The 18,562-nt window shown below is 34.9% G+C and overlaps 1 long non-coding RNA gene across 2 annotated transcripts in view; it reads right to left on the reverse strand.

Annotated features, from left to right (window-relative positions):
- Nucleotides 1-18,562, reverse strand: part of LOC142323377 (uncharacterized) — a 40,344-nt gene that overhangs the window by 17,390 nt on the left and 4,392 nt on the right. The gene's annotated exons all lie outside the window — the stretch shown is intronic.

Consider the following 18,562-nt stretch of genomic DNA (forward strand, 5'->3'; position numbering starts at 1 on the left):
GAAGTAACAATTTTGTAGATTGGAATCTTAGCTAATTGTTATATCTTCATTTGAAATCATAAATATCAATTTGTCTCCTCTTGACGAAAAATGTATTGGCATTTATTAAATGAGTACTCTAAACGAAAAAGTTCATAAATTGATTTTAAAAGTAAGATAAAAAGTTAAACCTTCTCTGCTCATATATAGTGTATCACGAAGTTCTACTGGAACTTTCATAACCTACTCTACTAGTGAAAATAATGGAAAAAGTTCATGTAAACGTATATGTTCTAAAATGTTTCGTTGCGAGTTACGGCTAGTGAAAATTTTCGCTCGGATTTCACCTACCCAAGTGAAACGAGGTCGTACTGAAATTTTTAGGGCGATAATTAACGAGCAGAATTAGTCATTTCTTATGGTTTTTGACCTGAAAATCGAATAAAATAGGACTCAGAACCGTATCTGAAGTAGGTGTTGAGAAATCTGAGGTAAAAACCAATAAATTGGGGTAAAAAACTCCTGTTTCTTTTACGTTTGACGTAAAATTACTTTGTTATTAATAAACACATAAAACTTTTAAACAAAATTTGTGGAGAATTTAATTTTAAACGGAATGGAGTAAGATATGTTGAATAAAACAAAGAAAAGTTTGTTCTCTTATAATTTTATTTAGCAACAGTACATTTCTTTGTTTTATTCAACTTATGTTAACTATTTTGTTCAGAAATAAATTCTCTACAAGTTTTGTTGAAAAGTTTTATGTGTTTACTACCCATTTAACAAATTTATTGTACGTCAAACATAAAAAAAATAGGTGTTATTACCCCAATTTATTGGTTCACCCCAGATTTCTCAAAAACTACTGCAGATACGGTTTTGGAACCTATTTTATTCGATTTTTCAGATCAAAAACCGTAAGAAATCACTAATGCTTCTCCTTAATTAACATCCTAAAAATTTCAGTATGACCTCATTTCACCGGGGTAGCTGAAATTCGAGCGAAATTTTTCACTAGCCGTAACTCGCAAACGAAACATTTTAGGACATATGTTTTGATTAACTTTTTTCATAATTTTCACGAGTAAAATAGTTTGTGAAAGTCCCGAAAGAACTTCGTGATACACTCTGTGTATGTATACATATATATATGTATGTATCTCTCTCTGTCTGTCTATATATATCTATATATATATATATAGACAGACAGAGAGAGAGAGAGAGAGAGAGAGAGAGAGAGAGAGAGAGAGACATGATGTAGTTAATAAAAACTTTGATCAATATTTGAAACAACTTCCCTTGGAAATTCTCTTTTTTATTTTGAACGGAAGATGGGTATTCCACCTACACCCTCAATTTTTGACAAAAACGTTGTCTGAATTAGAGCGCATTTTGGCGAAAAATTACAAGTAATGAAAATTGAAACAAGTACAGTTTTAAACGTCTTTCCTAGAAACTTAATTAGATACTAAATAAGATGGGGCAGGTTCTCTCTCCCTATCTTGCGGAAACAATCCATTTCATTATTTACTTTTAGGAAATATATTATAGTAATATAATTCAAGGGAACAAGAATTTAGGCAAATAAAATTAAAAAATAACTTTCGTTTTAATTAAAGTAAAAATAATTTTGAATTTCCCCAGGTTCCGTTCTGAGTAGTAGATAACTGATTATTGTAAAAATTTTGGTAATCCAGCTGTTTTTAAATAAGGAATACTTATTTAACAAACTACTTGAAAATAATTTTTAATTTTTCAAGGGAAAAATTATTTTACTCTACTTTACGAGTAGGGTCAAAAAAGAAGTCTAACAGTATCTCAAGGCTACTTGAGAATTGGTTCAGCCGATAACACCGCTTCAGAAATATTGGCGTAATTAAAACTAATGAATGTTGCACTCGGCCTAGTTGATATTTCCGTAAACATGTTTATGATCGACCGTTGTATCTCGTATGGAATTTTCGCGTGCAGTCATTATTTATAATCATTTATTAAGAAAAATGCCTGATTATTTTTAAAACTGTCTTTAATCAAGAATTTTTTATAAAATTGTTGATTTAAATCCGTCTTTGAACTTAGATTTTGTTTATAACGATATATCACGCGAACACGTTCCCCTCATCAGATGTGATTATACTACTCCATCCGTGATGAATTAATTGAAACACATAATTGTACCGAGAGACGGCGTTTAGAAATGCAAATGTAATGTCAGATAGTTGCCGGTAGGTTCATTTGATTGCTGTACCATCATTTGTTTCAATGTAATCTGCAATAATGAACATGTAACCACACGTAATTGGATCTGAAGTTGTTTCCAAAACATATAGTTTGACAAGAAATAATCAGAAAAAAAAATAGCACTACGGATTTAAATCAAGGTATTTATAAACATTTTAAAATTATTTAAGCACTCTGGGCCTGTAAAATACTAAAAATACTTTTTTTTAATTTACTCAAGCTATTTTTCCTTAAAAAAAAAACAATTTTTTTCTTGCTTTTTTATAAAATAATTATTCAGTTCTTAACAATAAAATAATGCATTAGCACGTTATTGTGTAATTAATTTAATTTATTAAATCAGCAAAATACACCTAACAGTGCGACTGCATTTGTATCTGTATTTCGTGTTTGTATACGTTTCATGACAGCGATACGGGCCGTTTTATAGACCCGTAAAATCCCTGTTGATTTAGCTGTAATGATTTGGACCACATCATTATTAGCAGATGAACGTTTGCTGCATTTTAAACTTTTTAAATAGCAACATTTTAAAAATATTCGCAATGTTTTGGAACTTTATTTATGGAGGTTTTAGTACGAATTTTGGAGGACCTGTTTATAAGTATTTATATTAACAAAGTACTACATAAACGTATTTATTTATATTGATTTTTTTTTTAATCCCCGATAAGTCTTTGTTAATATCACCCGCAAACCACGTTATAAATTACTATAGATATTTATTCAGTCGGCATAAGTACAATATTTAATGCTAGGTTATGTAGAGAGTAGAGTTGTGGATGTCACTGCGATCAGACGTGCTTTCAGAGCTCCGTGTAATAGTGTTTTTTTGATTGGTTTTTTAGTAATTTCACTGGATTTGGACATAGTAATATATCGAGGTAAGGATTATGGACTGACGTACAAATTGTTATGAGTTTTGGACATGGACTACAAAAGTTATTAGAGTTTTTTATATTAGACATAATCTTGTATTAAGTGAAAAGTCTTACAGTTCTTTTGGACATTTTGGTGAGCTGTTGAGGACCTAACAATAGTGTAATACCTACTAGGAGTCATTCTGGGTTATTTCAACTCGGCAAAGTGTGTAAAAATATATTTTGGATTAGTTTTTAATAACTTTTAGGTTATACGTGGTACTAATATAGAAGGAAAATTTTCTAAGGGGTAAGAAGCTGTGTCTTGTCTGCTACGTCACAGACTAAACTAGTAAACAACGACTTGTAAAATTTTTTCATAGTTAGTATTCAGAGAGAAATTTTTCTAAGTGTTATAGGCATACTTCACACGGGCTTTTCCTTTTTCCTCCATATCTTCCATAGTTTTGACAATAGATCCAAAATTCCTTGACATCTTTACGAATCAAAGACTTCCCGACCTTTTGACCCCCCCAATTTTGACCCCCCCAAATTTTTTAACCTAATATTCGATCAGATACATTTTACCTCCCCCCCCAATTTTTTTTTGGGGCGCCCCCCCGTGTGGGGTATCGCTGAACGCGTAATTGTCCGCCGACCCCAAATCAAGGACATGAGACGTCGAGGCTCGTTACCTTTAGAAGATACAGTCTCTCAAGGGGCTGGAACCTCGAGTGGAAGTACAGGAAGGAGAGAGGTCCCGACAGAAGACGTAGAGGGAATGGATATTGGGGTTACAAGGCAGGACAAGACAAAATGGAAACAAATAGAAGGACGAGGGGCTAAAAGAGCAAGGGCCGGATCTTCAGAAGAAGAGGAGGCTCCCCTCACACTACAAGAGGTCACCTATAAATTAGGTAGTGCATTATTACAATTGAGACAATGGACCGGCAAAGCGAGCGTGACCGCTATCAAGGCACACGAAAGGGAACTGAGCGACATATACAGAGAATTACAGAGACTGAGTGAAGAGACTCCGAATACGACTACCCAAGGCACACAGACAGAAGGTCAGTACAGAAATGAGATGTCTGACATACTCGATGTCGATCTGTCTGATGAGCAGTTAATTGACAGACTGTCTTCACGATGGTCATCATGGGTGATGAACCGTCTAACCCAAGTAAATGCTCCAAAAATAGGGGAGGACAGTTGTCACTTTGTTGACTTAAATGGACTGAGGCCTAGCAGCCACTACGCTGGGGATACACCAGGTCCTATGGTTCTACAGGATTCAACAATTCTTGAGGACGGAAAAATAACAACGTGCGGTACCAAATACACGGTTATATTTGATTCCAGCAATGGGGAAAAGGCCATGGCAGCCCACGTAATAAAAGCTCTAAGAAGAGTAGTGGGAAAATCAGAGTCGGCAGTCTTTGTGGTGCCCAACGGCCCATCAGGTATTATAATTAAGAAAATTGTGATATACCTCATGAGAAAAGGGAAGACCCTACCGATAATGGTTCTCCCTAATTTAAGTGAGCATGGAAGAGCGAGATCTAGATCTGCCTCGAATAGAAGAGGAACTCCGCCGGTTACGGAGAGTAAGACTGTGGTAGTACAGGTGCCGGGAAAACATACGCCGATCTCTTAAAAACAGTGAAAGATAAAGTCAATGCTGAGGAAGCAGGGGATATCTTATCCATCAGGAAAGGCTGAGACCAACAACTAGAGGTCAGAATTAGCGGATCACAGAAAGCAGGTGAGTTTTCCTCTCTGCTCAAGAATATGGCTGAAGAACTTCAAGTTGACATTAGAACCAAAGGCGACCGTAGAACAGTGGTGCATGTCAAGGACCTGCTGTACGATACTACAGAAAGAGAAATCAAGGAGGCGATCGAAAAAGTACTTTGAGTTGGTGAAGGTTTTCAAATCACATCCATAAGAGAAGAGTATGGCAATACAAAAATGCCACTGTGGTCACTAACCAAAGAAACGCCACTAAGCTCATTGCATCAAGGCTGAGGGTTGGCTGGGTGTGATATAGAGCATACATACGCACAGAAGTCGAGAAATGCTATCGTTGCTGGAATACAGGGCATGGCAGGAGAGAATGTAGAGGTCCGGATCGTTCAGAATTATGTTTCAATTGCGGCAGACCGGGACACGTTATTAAAGATTGCAAAGAAGCAACGAGATGCCTTGACTGCGGATCTACGTCACATAGAACTGCTAATACAATTTGTAACAAAAATCACGTGTAAGATATTTCTAATCAATAATAATAGGAGCAGGCTATCGGTGGATCTCTTGGTAGTGATGGCCACAAGAGGCAATTTCAATTTTCTGATGGCCGCGGAACTCAACATGTACTCGGTGGCCAGGGGTCAATGGTTGCCCGACAGAAACGGGGACGTGGCCATCAGGAGAATCGTAGGCAACGTGGATCATAGTTTATACCATAGAGAAGATGGCATTGTAGCCATAGAACTAAATGATATAACAATTATCGGAATATATATCAGCCCGAATTGCGACATGGAGTTTTTTCAGCAGAAATTACGTAGCTTACAACAACTTATGACACGCTCCCGTAAAAGAACAGTCGTTTTGGGAGATTTTAACTGTAGGACTGCATTGGCTGGAGCCACCACCTCCAATGCTAGGGGAAGAGTTCTTGAGGAACTACTGGAGGCCATCGGGGCGTCCTGCATGAATGAAGGGACTGCCACGTACTGTGCAAGAGGACATAAATCGATCTTAGACTTAGTTTTAGTTGACGGCAGGTTGAATATTAATACAATTGATTTCGCAGTCCTCAATGAGGAAATCGGCAGAGATCATAAAGCCATTTCAGTCACTATTAGAGATCACCTTACAGGAACAAGACAAATACACATCAACCACCGATCGACCAACTTCCAGATCCATCGCGTAATCAGAAACGCGGCAAATAAAATCATGAACTGCGCACAAATAGACCCGGTGATATTTCAAGACATCATCAAGGAAGAAATGGCCAAGATACCGCAAAACAACAATAGACACCTTCCGGTATACTGGTGGTCACCGGAAATAGAAGACCAAAGGAAGATAATGCAACGGTGTAAAAGAATTGCACAACGTTTACGAGCTAGAAACGGCATGATAGAGGAAGGCAATCTAGCTGTAGAAAACTACAAACAAGCCAGAAAGAAATTGAACTTTCTTATAAAGCAAGCGAAAAGAAGTAAATGGCTGGAACTGTGCCATGAACTTAATGCTGATCCCTGGGGCAAGGCATTTAAAATCATCACTAAACGTCTGGGCAGGCATGTGCCGACGTTGAGTAATGAAACGTCGGCACAACTAGTAAGAACATTATTCCCCAGAGCGGGAAATCCTAACAGATCAGTGATTGGTTGCGAAGGCGGCAGGTTTACTCAGCAAGAGGTAATGGAGGCTATCGGCAAATTGAAGAATAAAAAAAGCCCAGGGCCTGATGGCACAACAGCTGCCATCATTAAAGGTCTTGCAAAAATAATACCCTGGGAAATGGTGGACATTGCCAGCTTTGGCCTACAAAACAGGTGTTTTCCTGACTGCTAGAAGGCAGCCAGGACGGTCTTTCTCCCCAAGGCAGGACCAGGCAATGAAACAGGAGGTTATAGACCAATTACGCTAATTAACAATATGGGGAAGGTCGTAGAAAGACTTATTGAAACCAGGCTTAGAAAAGAAATTGAGGAGAGGCAATGCTTACACCCAGAATAGTACGGGTTTAGGAGAGGATGCTCTACTATAAGTGCTATTGAAAGAGTTAAAAACTGGGCTTTAACAACTAGAAGTGGATCCTGGAGAGTCAGGAAAATTCCCCTCATGATTATGCTCGATATCAAAAACGCTTTCGGCACAGACCGTGGATAGCTATAATAGAGGCCCTACAAAATATGTACTATCTGTACATATTATAAGTACTATAAGTACTGTACATATTATAATATACTATAAGTGACTATCTGATTAATCATTACCTCCGTCTTAAGTTTATCGAAGTTAAAACGCTTCGAAGGTAAAGCTATATATCAGGTGTTTGGAGGCGTTCCTCAGGGACCCGTGCTTGGACCTACCCTGTGGAACGTCTTCTATGACGGGATTTTTAGATTAAATTACCCGGAAGGGGTATCAGTGGTCGGCTATGCGGACGACATAGCGGTTCTAGTGGAAGATAGAAATGTAGATATCGTAGAGGACAAACCCAATCGAGCGCTATGTCTAATTGACGAGTAGCTGGAAAGAAATCAGTTGCAGATTTCCCTTAGGAAATCTTGATGCATGGTTCTTGCTGGTAGAAGACCCATCAGAAACATAAATATAAACATCAGAGGAGAAAGAGTCATCGAAGTCAACGAAGCAAAATACCTTGGTGTTCTGCTAGAGAAAAGCTTAAAATTTAGTAAACATGTCGATATGATTTGCAACAGGGTTACCCCCACCATTAAGGCCTTGAGGGGGCTTTTTCAAAATCATGGCACAACTAAGATGGAAATCAGGAGGCTGATAACGGCGGCCACCACATCGGCGTTATTGTATGCGGCCCCGGTATGGGGAATTGCAATAAATACACAGAGAAATAAAACTAAACTAAAAAGTGTTCATAGACTCGCTCTGCTTAGGGTGGCTGCAGACTACAGAACAGTGTCGTATGATGCGTTGTGTATAATAACAGAAGTTCCCCCTATAGATTTGCAAATATGAGAGAGGACATTAAGAGCCACGGGACTTCCCAGAGGTGAGACCATAGAGCTAATACAGCAAGAGTGGCAGAATGCGTGGGCGCACTCAAGAGTTGGGGATTGGACGAGAAGGCTAATCCCCAACATAAATACATGGGTTGGCAAGAGACTGGGTGACGTGAACTTCTATAGCACGCAAATATTGACAGGCCATGGTTGTTTTGGTCAATATTTATTCAGAATTGGGAAGAGGGCCACCCCACTATGCGTTTATTGTCAGGAGATCGACAATGTAGAACACACCATCTTCGTATGTCCCAGATGGGCTGATAATAGAAGCGAAATTTTAATTAATAGACTGACCCCTGACAATTTAATTAATTGGATGGTGTATAGTCAGGAAAATTGGGACTGGTTCAAGAAGTTCGCGGGGGAAATTCTCCGTATTAAAGAAGACGAAGACAGAAGACGGGGGTCGTAGTTAAAGTAGGGAAGGGAGGACAGTCCCTCCGTGGAGGGCCCGCATGCTGAGGTGTGCGGGTTCCTGAGAAGGGAGGGAACTCCTGGGGAACTGTGGGGTAAAGTTAAGACCGAGTCCCGGCCGGCGGTGTCGGCCCTGCGGGTGCCTTGGTGCTTAGTGGGGTCGGTGCCGCCGGTTTGAGGCATGGCAAAAGATAAAGACCGAGACCGAGGGGCTGAGGGACGGCGTTGACGGACCTTGGCCATGAGGTGGGGGATTAGAGGCATGGCAAGTGGAAAATAAAATATCCGAGACCGGGGAGGCTAACCTGCCGTGCCGGACGTGCTGCCGGTGGGTGGGGGACGCCTCCTTTGAGTATATGGACACTCTCCCCGACTGCGTATACTTAAATGGATATCCGGTCGGGGGGGAAAAAAAAAAAAAAAAAAAGGTTATGTAGATCGATTGTTGAATTGCGTTTCGTCTCGTATTATATAATGCAGTAGGATCCTTTACATTCTAGTTAATGTAATCTAGATGTTAATTTTAATTTTTTACAATATAAAACCGTAAGGTATTGAGAGTTTGTAAAAAGATCTCTGCATGAGACTGCACGTTTACCACCATATATATCTTGTGGTGTTTTTTTTTTTTTACAGTTTAAATTTCTGTTTGTCCTCTGCTCTAAAGGATTTACTGAAAGTAGAGAATTAAATAGCACTCGCGCGCGTGCGTGTGTGTATACAGTCCAATTTCTTCTCAACGGAATACTTAAGACAGGAAAAAAAATTCCGTTAAACTTTGGATTCCGTTTAATAAAATGTGGAGCTTACCTTGAGAAGAATTCAATTTTTATTGAAATATGGGTCCAAAGTCTTATATTCCTATTTTGTTATCTTAGGTGTTTTATAAATACAGTATATATTTATAATATTGTAATGTATTTTAACAGAAAACACATTCAAATTTTGAAAAATTTGCATATTTATTTGGTATAACAGATCCTAAAATATTTTTTTTCTTAAGGGTGCTATGCATTGCTAATGTACTAAATTTGTAGTACTGTAAAAGTGTTTACTTAATTTATAAGGACAGATGTTTAAATCGAAAAAACGTTTACGGAAAATTGACCAAAAAAAAATTACATTTTATTAAATTAATAAATTTCTTTCACATTACAAGTCTCAGAAATAAATACAATAAATCAGATTTAACCAACTGGGTGTCCCATTTGAAACGCCCTATTTTTATTTAACTACATCTTCCAAAATATTACACATATCAACATGAAACAAAAATTAAATTATAGCCTGTCTTATCAAGTTATAAAAAAAATCATGCATGATTTCTTGCCACGTTCGTTGAAGTATTTCTGGTGTGATGGTTGAAATGACGTTCCGAACGCTCTCACCAGCTCCTGGATGTTTGCTACTTTTGTCATTTTCACCCAGTCTTTGAAATAACCCCGGAAGAAGAAGAAGTCCAAAGTGTCTGGCGATGGGTGGCCAGGAAATTGAACCACCTCTTCCACTTCAACTACCAGAAATCCAGCCTTTCCCTTACCTCAAAAAGCCGGTGCCGGTGAGTCCCTTTTTGCTGGAAGAGAATATTAGGATGCCTATGCTCAATTTGTTGGAACGCAAACCGCCAATGCAAACATGTCAAGATTCCTGGTGAGTGGATTGGAAGAGGTGATTCGATTCCCTGGCCACCCAGATCGCAAAACATAACCCCTTTGGACTTCTGAGGCTATGTCAAAGACAGGGTGTATACGACAAAAGTAGGAAACATCCAGGAGCTGCGTAAGAGCGTTCGGAATGCCATTTCAACCATCACATCAAAAATGCTTTGACGAACATGGCAAGAAATCACCTATCGGCTGGATATTCTACATGTGACTGGTGGAAGTGATGTGATGTAATGTGATTTTTTGTTATAACTTTATAAGACAGGCTTTAATTTAATTTTTGCTTCATGTCGATATGAGTAATATTTTGGCAGATATACTTAAATAAAAATATGGCACTTTAAATTGGACACTGTATTTTAAATTAGAAGCACGTTGTCTGCATAGTTAAGGTAATAAAATTCGAAGCTTCAAATTTTTACTTGCTCTTCGTTTACTTTTCTCTTTGTGTATTACTTTTCTTTTCGTTTCTGAGTCGGAACAATTCCTTTATTTTAAATAGATTAACGTATTTTTTCATAGCAAATTATTGGGACCGAAAGAAAATTCTGTTTAAACCACGGTCCGTTTAGGGTAGTATACTGTATATTTTTTTTTTACTGTACATTGATTTTTTAAAAATAATTTCACGTGTAGTACTGAAATAAGAACAACTGTTTAATTTTGTTATTGTAATGTTATAGTAATTTGTCTTTTTTTTACTAGCTTTATTTGAACTCACCAGGTTTTTATTTTCAGTTTTCAATTTTTTTTTCATGTTTGTCCTCAAATGTTGGATCCTTAATTTAACATACTTCCTAACATTGCCGACTGATGAAATTTTTCACAGTTACTAAGATCGGCTGACAATACAATATTCAAGCATTACTTTTACAAACATCCTTCCGCACGGAGATAAATTAAAGGTGGGAATTAAGAGTGCGGGTGTAAAAGATTGCAAAATCTGCAAAACTGCTATACAGGGTTTAAATCCAATTTTACCTACTAATTAAACTCGTGCAATGTATGATAATAATTTGATTAATGTATGACTAAAAGGTATAAAGCAAGTTTTTAAAAATCTTTAAAAACTTTTGTAATATTATCTTTTTTTTAACTTACTACGAAATGAAATATTATTTCTTATGTATATAACAAGGATTACAAATATTATACCGCAGAAAGAAGCAATAAATTAAAAAGCTACATTATTAATAAATTAATGATGATAAAATGTGTACCTACAGATCTATATTTTATATGTATTCTATGATTTAGTTATAATTTATGACACCTCGCTATCTTAATTACTTCCACTCGTTACGTTATATAAAGAAAAATCACCAGTTTTTTGATTACCGTCTGCGAAGCAACTTTCTATACGTTTCTCTAAAATTCTTACAGCTTTAATATTACCCGGCTATATCTTATCATTCTATTCTTATGACTTAAGGTAAGTTTAATTTTTATAAAATAAACGATATTTACACGACTTAACTGTATTTAATAGTGGAGTTCGTAAAAAAATTAATTATTCATTTCTCTGAATCTTTACTTTAAATATTTAACCGGTTTTTTCCACCTTTTTAAGGGATAATGAAATAGGAGTAAACGTTGTAACATTTTTTTTAAATTTGAAAATTTTCTAAATTTTATGTTTGTGTTCCTAAAATTGTAATAATGGATATCTGTATGAGCTACGTGTATTTACTTCTTAAATTTTATAAAACATTTCATTTCCAATTATATTTACAATCAGTATTTTTTAATCTTTTTATTAACTATTTTTTAGTACCGTAAACTCTAAAAATAAGGTACGGTATGTATTTATTTTAATGAACACGGAAAAGAGATCGTAAGAAACTTTCCAGCTAAGATAATTTGATAAATTCGAAAAGAAGAAAAGCTACAAAACTGTTTACAAAAAAAAAACAAAACAATATGTCCGTTTTGATAGTTAAACGATCATCAGTAGGCAGTGAGGAAATAATATAAAAAAAGTAAATAAATAAAAAGAGGAATAATAAGTATTAATAAATATAATGCTTACAAAACATTATAAGCGAATATTTTTAACAGATTTTAGAATATGGGTAAAAGGATACAAACAGCTGTTGTAGTTTTATGTGATCACAATATTTAGCGTAAAATTTGGTTAAATAATCTAAACCTCTATAAATCCGATTAAGATTGCCCACAACGATCTAATACATGTTCCTTACATGGAGTTGGATAAGACAAAAATGTATGACAAAAAGATAACATATTGTGGCTACGTGTAAAAAATTGGTCTCTGACCCCAGATTCGCTAAAGATAAACCTAAGCCCGTTGAAAGGGCAAGCATTTAAAAAATGATTTATTTAAATAATAACTGTAACTTAGGACGCGTAAGAAAAAGTAAAAGAAAAATTTAAATCAGACTAAAGGAGTATTCGGTTCATTATAAATATAGATAAAAAATCGGCTGTAGCCCACCTTTACTTGATTGAACTAATCACAAAATTAATTTAACAGAAACAAAAATTTTACAAAATATCTTTAATTTACAGCAATAGATAGTTAGGATTTTTATTTTATTAAAAGTCTTTTTTTGAAAGCTTACTATTCTAAAAAGATTAAACGGGGTTTTCCTTCCTTACAGGTGCATCATGAACTTTGTTCATGAAGGGAATATTTCTCCGACTGGTTTAAGTTTTATATATATCTATCTTTCTTATGTCAAATTTCTATCTTATCCAACCCGGTGTAAAGGGTTTATTCTGTTAATCTCTCTCTCTCTCTCTCTCTCTCTCTCTCTCTCTCTCTCTCTCTCTCTCTCTCTCTCTCTCTCTCTCTCTCTGTGTGTGTGTGTGTGTGTGTGTGTGTGTGTGTAAGGGGCTTTTCACTTTCAGCGCAAAAAGTAAAATTCAATAAAACAAAAAATATATGTTATGTCAATCATTTTTTTATTTTTAAGCTTATAACATTACATTACGTTCAAAAACAAAATCGTTCATATGACCTCGACCGTTTGGCTTAACGTAGCCAAATCTATCAAGAAAATTTTGCGTGACTCTTTCGCACTAATCAGCTTGAATTCCACTAACAACGCATCGAATATTTGCTTTTAGGTCATCAAATGTTAGTTGTTGCTATAGCCTGATGATTTAACATAACCTTAGAGGAAAACGTGTAAGGGAGTCAAATCAAACGATCTTGATAATTTTCACGATTCGTTAAATCATCGAATCGCCAAAATTTTGACGCGATAGCTGAATTGTTCAACAGCTGTGTGGCTTGTGGAGTTATCTTGCTGAAACCACATCTCATTCAAATTAAAATTTTCCAAATTTGAAGCAAAAAATCACGAATCGTAATTCTGTAGCCTCACAATTTACTGTAACAGCATCTCCTTGCTCATTTTTGAAGAAAAATCGCCCAATAATGCCACCAGCCCATAATTCATACCAAACAGAGATTTTTTCCGGATGTTATTGTGGCTGTTGAATCGATTGTGGATTGGAATCATCCCCAACAAGCAAGCCAGATAGTAAACGGTTTCTCATCAAGCCAAAAATGAGCCTCATCTGAAAAGATGATTTTCTGATGAAGATTTGGATTCACTTCTTCTTTCTTTTCCTGCTTAGCCTCCGGTAACTACCGTTCAGATAATACTTCAGAGGATGATATGTATGAGTGTAAATGAAGTGTAGTCTTGTACATTCTCAGTTCGACCATTTCTGAGATGTGTGGTTAATTGAAACCCAACCACCAAAGATCACCGGTATCCACGATCAAGTATTCAAATCCGTGTAAAAATAGCTGGCTTTACTAGGACTTGAACGCTGGAACTCTCGACTTCTAAATCAGCTGATTTGGGAAGATGGATTCACTTCTAGCTGCTCTTGGTCCAATCAACAAACCGTCACGCAAATAATAGTTCCGTGGTTTTAATTCTTGAGTTAGTTGAATCTTTTATGAGTGTTCATCAAGATCTTTATGCAAAATTCATCATGTTGTTGAAAAAAAGGCCCATTTCTTGTGCGTGATGTGATATTGATAAATTTCGATTTTCACGAACACTTATGCATACAGCAGCAATTATTCTTTTTTTTCCTTGCATTTCGTTTGTGAATTGGTGAGTCAACATCAAGTAGAAAGATTCTCTGAGTTTTTTAACCAAACGATGAATTGTGTGTCTGTTTAATGAATAGTTTGATGAATTGTGCAAATTATGCACTCCATAAATATCGCGAAGAGCACGATATGTAGTGTAACCGATTCCATATTTCAGTTATAAATTTGTATGATTTGTGCGATTTGCGAGCGTTTTTGAGGCGTGTAACGTTCCATAATGATTTGTCATAAACTACTAGAAACAAATTACGCTTGAAAAAAATCAACGTCGCTACCACAATCTGTCAATTTTTGCGCTCAGTTTGAAAGATCCGAAATTTCTAGAAGTGAAATTGAAGAAAAAGTTTCAACATGGCTCCGGAAAGCTTTGTTTTCGCAAATTATAGCTTACGAAAAATTTTGCCCTGATTTCTACTTCCAAGGTAAAGCAAGCCTAAGTTAAATTCTCGAAACTTATATTAAGGGGTAAATTTGATGATTTCTTATAGATTTATCTTGAAAATTTTAATAAAACAAGTCCCACAACTGTATCACGAGTAATTTTTAAGAAAATTATTTTAAAACCCGAAGTTTTTGCAGCAAAATGTTTAGGTTTGACCTACAATAACTTCGTCAAATTGCCGGGTAAGTAATGAAACTTTGCAACTAAATTTGTATAAAATTTAATTGTGAGAAAATCTATATAAGTATCGTCAACTGAAAATGAAGAGTTCAGGAGATCTGAGTTTTATTAAAAAGAAAATAGACCGAAATCTGCCAGAAAAAAAATTGATTATTGTTGTTAAATCAAAACGTGAATCATTTTCAATATCGGAAAATATAAAGAAACAAAATAGTATCATTAGAAATAAATAATAAACAAAAAAGACGATAGTTTAACAGAAATATTTAAATTTCACGTGTGATTTTAAAAATATTAAGAAACGAAAATTCATTACTTAGAACTAATTTTGAAAAAAATTAATGAGATTTTTTATTATATAAGTTGACAATATTAACAATTAACTTTTTTCTTTTTTTTTACTTTTAGAGAATATCCTGAAATTTGTTTCCATTTCTTTGCGAGATACTATATATATATATTCTTTAAATATCTAGTGATGATAATTATACAGCAGTCGAAACAGCCCCTTCTAGTTTTAGATTTTAAGTAATTTTTTTAACGTTTTCAAATGTTTTCTTAAGTTATTCAATTTATTTCTGTAACCGTTCAACGTAGCTGTTTTATATATATATATAATATATATACATTTTTTTTTTATTATTTATAAAGAATTTCATTAATTGAAGTAAATTTACCGACTGGCGTATCGCCAACTGGGAACAATAAAATATCAGTGAAAAGTAATCCATATAAATTTTATTTAAGAAAATACTATTATTTTAAGGTTATCGAAGAACCGACAATGTTGATTTTTTTTTCATTTGTGACCTTTTCTTATTTGTAAATTTACTTTCCAAAAAAAGTATGAATTCTCCCTTCGAAATATAAATCATACTTTAAAAACCATGAAATTCTATTCTTACTGTAAGATTAAAAAGGGATTCATAACGTAAAAAAAAAATTTACTTCCTTTTTTCCTAACTATTTACTTTTAATCGATTTCTAGTTAACTAATGCAATTTCAACATCTTCGTAAATCAGTTAAAGGAAAAAAGTATATTCATATTTTAAAATATCGTTAAATTTGTGTCTTAATTAAGTTTAAAAGAATGCCCAATTTTTGGTTTTAGTATGGTGGCCGTTTTAATAAAAGATAATATTTTTCCCCCTCAGAAAGTAGAAGTTTATTTTTAAACTGAACTCTTTCTTAAAAACACTATTACATTTCATACATGATTTCACTTAACAACAAAGTAGAGAAAAGAACGTGATCGAATACAAAACTTAACATAAACTTTTCAGATGATGTAGCTTTGGAACTGGTTATGTACTGCGTATGTTTTAAAACGCTGTTACAAAATCATTTTATATGGCATCTAAGTCGGTTATTTTTTTTTATATTCACAAAGGAATCAGTTTTACACAATTTGAACGACGTTTATACCGTGTAAAATGTTTTCTTTAGACTAGAAAGAATATGACCATTTTTTTCCAGAAATGTGTGTGTGTGTGTGTGTGTGTGTGTCTGACTTGTGTATGATAATTGCTATGAGGATTACGGATTTATTTATTATTTACAAAAATAGCTTATCTTACTAGCAACATATCGATGTATTGAAACACATAATAAATTATGATATACGGCACATACATAAAAAAGGAATTTGTGGTCATAAATACGTCACTTTTACTTGAGGTCTATAAATATCTTTTCAGACAAATGATATCGGTAAACATGTAACGCATATCGATTCGTAATGAATAACAGTATACAGTAAAAATGGTTTTTTTGTCAATCTGAATAGCCTTTTGAGTGGTGGGGATTTTTATAAAACGTAGTTTTCTGAATCTACTTTCACTTATACTAACATATGTTACTAATCTGTGATTTATGACACGGGGTTTTCATCATATTTTGCCCAATTTTCAACCGATTTGCTTGAAAGTATTATTTTTAAAATCAGCAAACTATGTTTCATAAACACAAAGCAAAAAAAAAATTTCGCTAATAAAAAACGCGGAGAAATGCGCAAAAAAAATTCTGCAATTAAATTATCGTAATTTTTGTACTGTTTCAATCTTTTTGTTGTTACAGGCATAAAAAATATCCAATCGTAACGGTCTTTTTTTGTTGTCAGAATCTGTTAAATCTCTTTAATATACTGTAATTTTATGAATTTTTTTTCTCAAGAGGGTAGCATAAGACTATGAAGGGAGGCAATCAGATATCAACATATTTTCGCGGAGCGCTAATCAACCGCGGATCATTGTGACAGGAAAAGGTTACCTGACAGGAATCTTGACCGTTCGTTAGAAAAGAGTACGTACGATTCCTTCATGCTACTTCAAGAAAAGCTTTAACCCATCGGGGTGGTCTAGTGGTGAAGGCGTCTTCGCAAATCAGCTGATTTCGAAGTCGAGAGCTCCAACGTTCAAATCCTAGTAAAGGCAGTTACTATTATACGGACTTGAATACTAGATCGTGGATACTGGTGTTCTTTGGTGGTTGCGATTTAATTAGCCACACATCTGAGAAACGGTCGATCTGAGACTGTACAAGACTACAATTCACTTACACTCATACATATCATTCTCTGGAGTAATACTTGACGGTGATTCCCGGAGGCTAAACAGGAAAAAATATCCAAGAAAAATCAGGTAATTGACATTGGAATTAGGTCTGTATTGTATTCTTCTGCAATATGAAGCGGTTGTTGTTTTTTTTTTTTTTTTTTTTGTAAAAGGAAACAGATTTGTTAGTATTATTTCAAATGTAAATTTTTCATTTATTCTTATCTATTTTCATAAACAAAAGAAATTAGTGTTAAATAAAATTATAAAGCTATGTGCGTACCTTAATTATGGTGTTGAAACGTATGTTTCAGTTCAAAACTTTCTTTTTTTAACAAAAAAAAACTTTTTTGTTAATTCTACAGCCACAATATTTAAATTAGTCATCGAAAAACGTATAAAATAGTTAAACGACAGAAAATCTCTTTTCCTAAAGAAATTTGAACTCTATTTTATATATATATATATATTTTTTTTTTTTTTTTGCTTTTTTACGTAATTTTGTAAAGAAGGTATGGAAATTTAAATTACAATAATTATATGTATGAAAACAGGCGAAAATCGGGTTCATTTAATGCGTAATTTTCCGTATTTTGCACAGATTTTGTTCAGATTAAGTGGAAGAAGTAAAAGTTTCAGAGGACATATAAGTTTCTTTTCTTCATCGACTGGTTCGTAAGATGTTAAAAATTTCAAATTGTGTTTTTTCTTTTTCTTTCGTGTCACCTACTATTGTCGTCGACCTTTTAGTTTCCTTTGCCACCAATAGCGCTTAGAACTATACGCTTCAACGGTGTTTTCGTTTGCTCGATTATAAAATGTTTTCCTGAGATAACATATGCGTAAATTAAAAGTAAAGGTTATTTGTCGAGCGTCGACTTTACATTATTGTAAATGGGAAATAAAATTGATCGTAAGATAGCGATAGAAGCCAGATAGTACTGTTTTTCCTACCGTGACAATCTGAGGTTAGTCGTGAACGTTGACCTCGACAACCATCTCGGTCCTCGGTTATCGACGGAATGACGTAGCTGAGGTGAACTTCTATGTAATCTGTAGACGGCCGAATGAAAGTGCAATTATGCAAAAAAAAAACACCTTATAATAATAGCAAAACACTAATCGCACCGCGTTGTTTTGTTTAGTTCTTGCGCGCACGCCGATAGACACGATACTTAATTACTCGATAGCGGTTCGGGGAAATTCATTCAATCTCTTCATTCATCGGTATATCGCGGTGCATATCAGCGTAATCCCCCCTCCCCACTTAGTCTTTCTTATTCCCTTTCATTCCATCTGTTATCTGATTCCCTCTCTTTCTCTGTACCTACACGCGTAAAACACAA

Source organism: Lycorma delicatula, chromosome 4 (genome assembly GCF_047948215.1).
Source record: "Lycorma delicatula isolate Av1 chromosome 4, ASM4794821v1, whole genome shotgun sequence".
In the NCBI taxonomy this organism is placed as follows: Eukaryota; Metazoa; Arthropoda; class Insecta; order Hemiptera; family Fulgoridae; genus Lycorma; species Lycorma delicatula.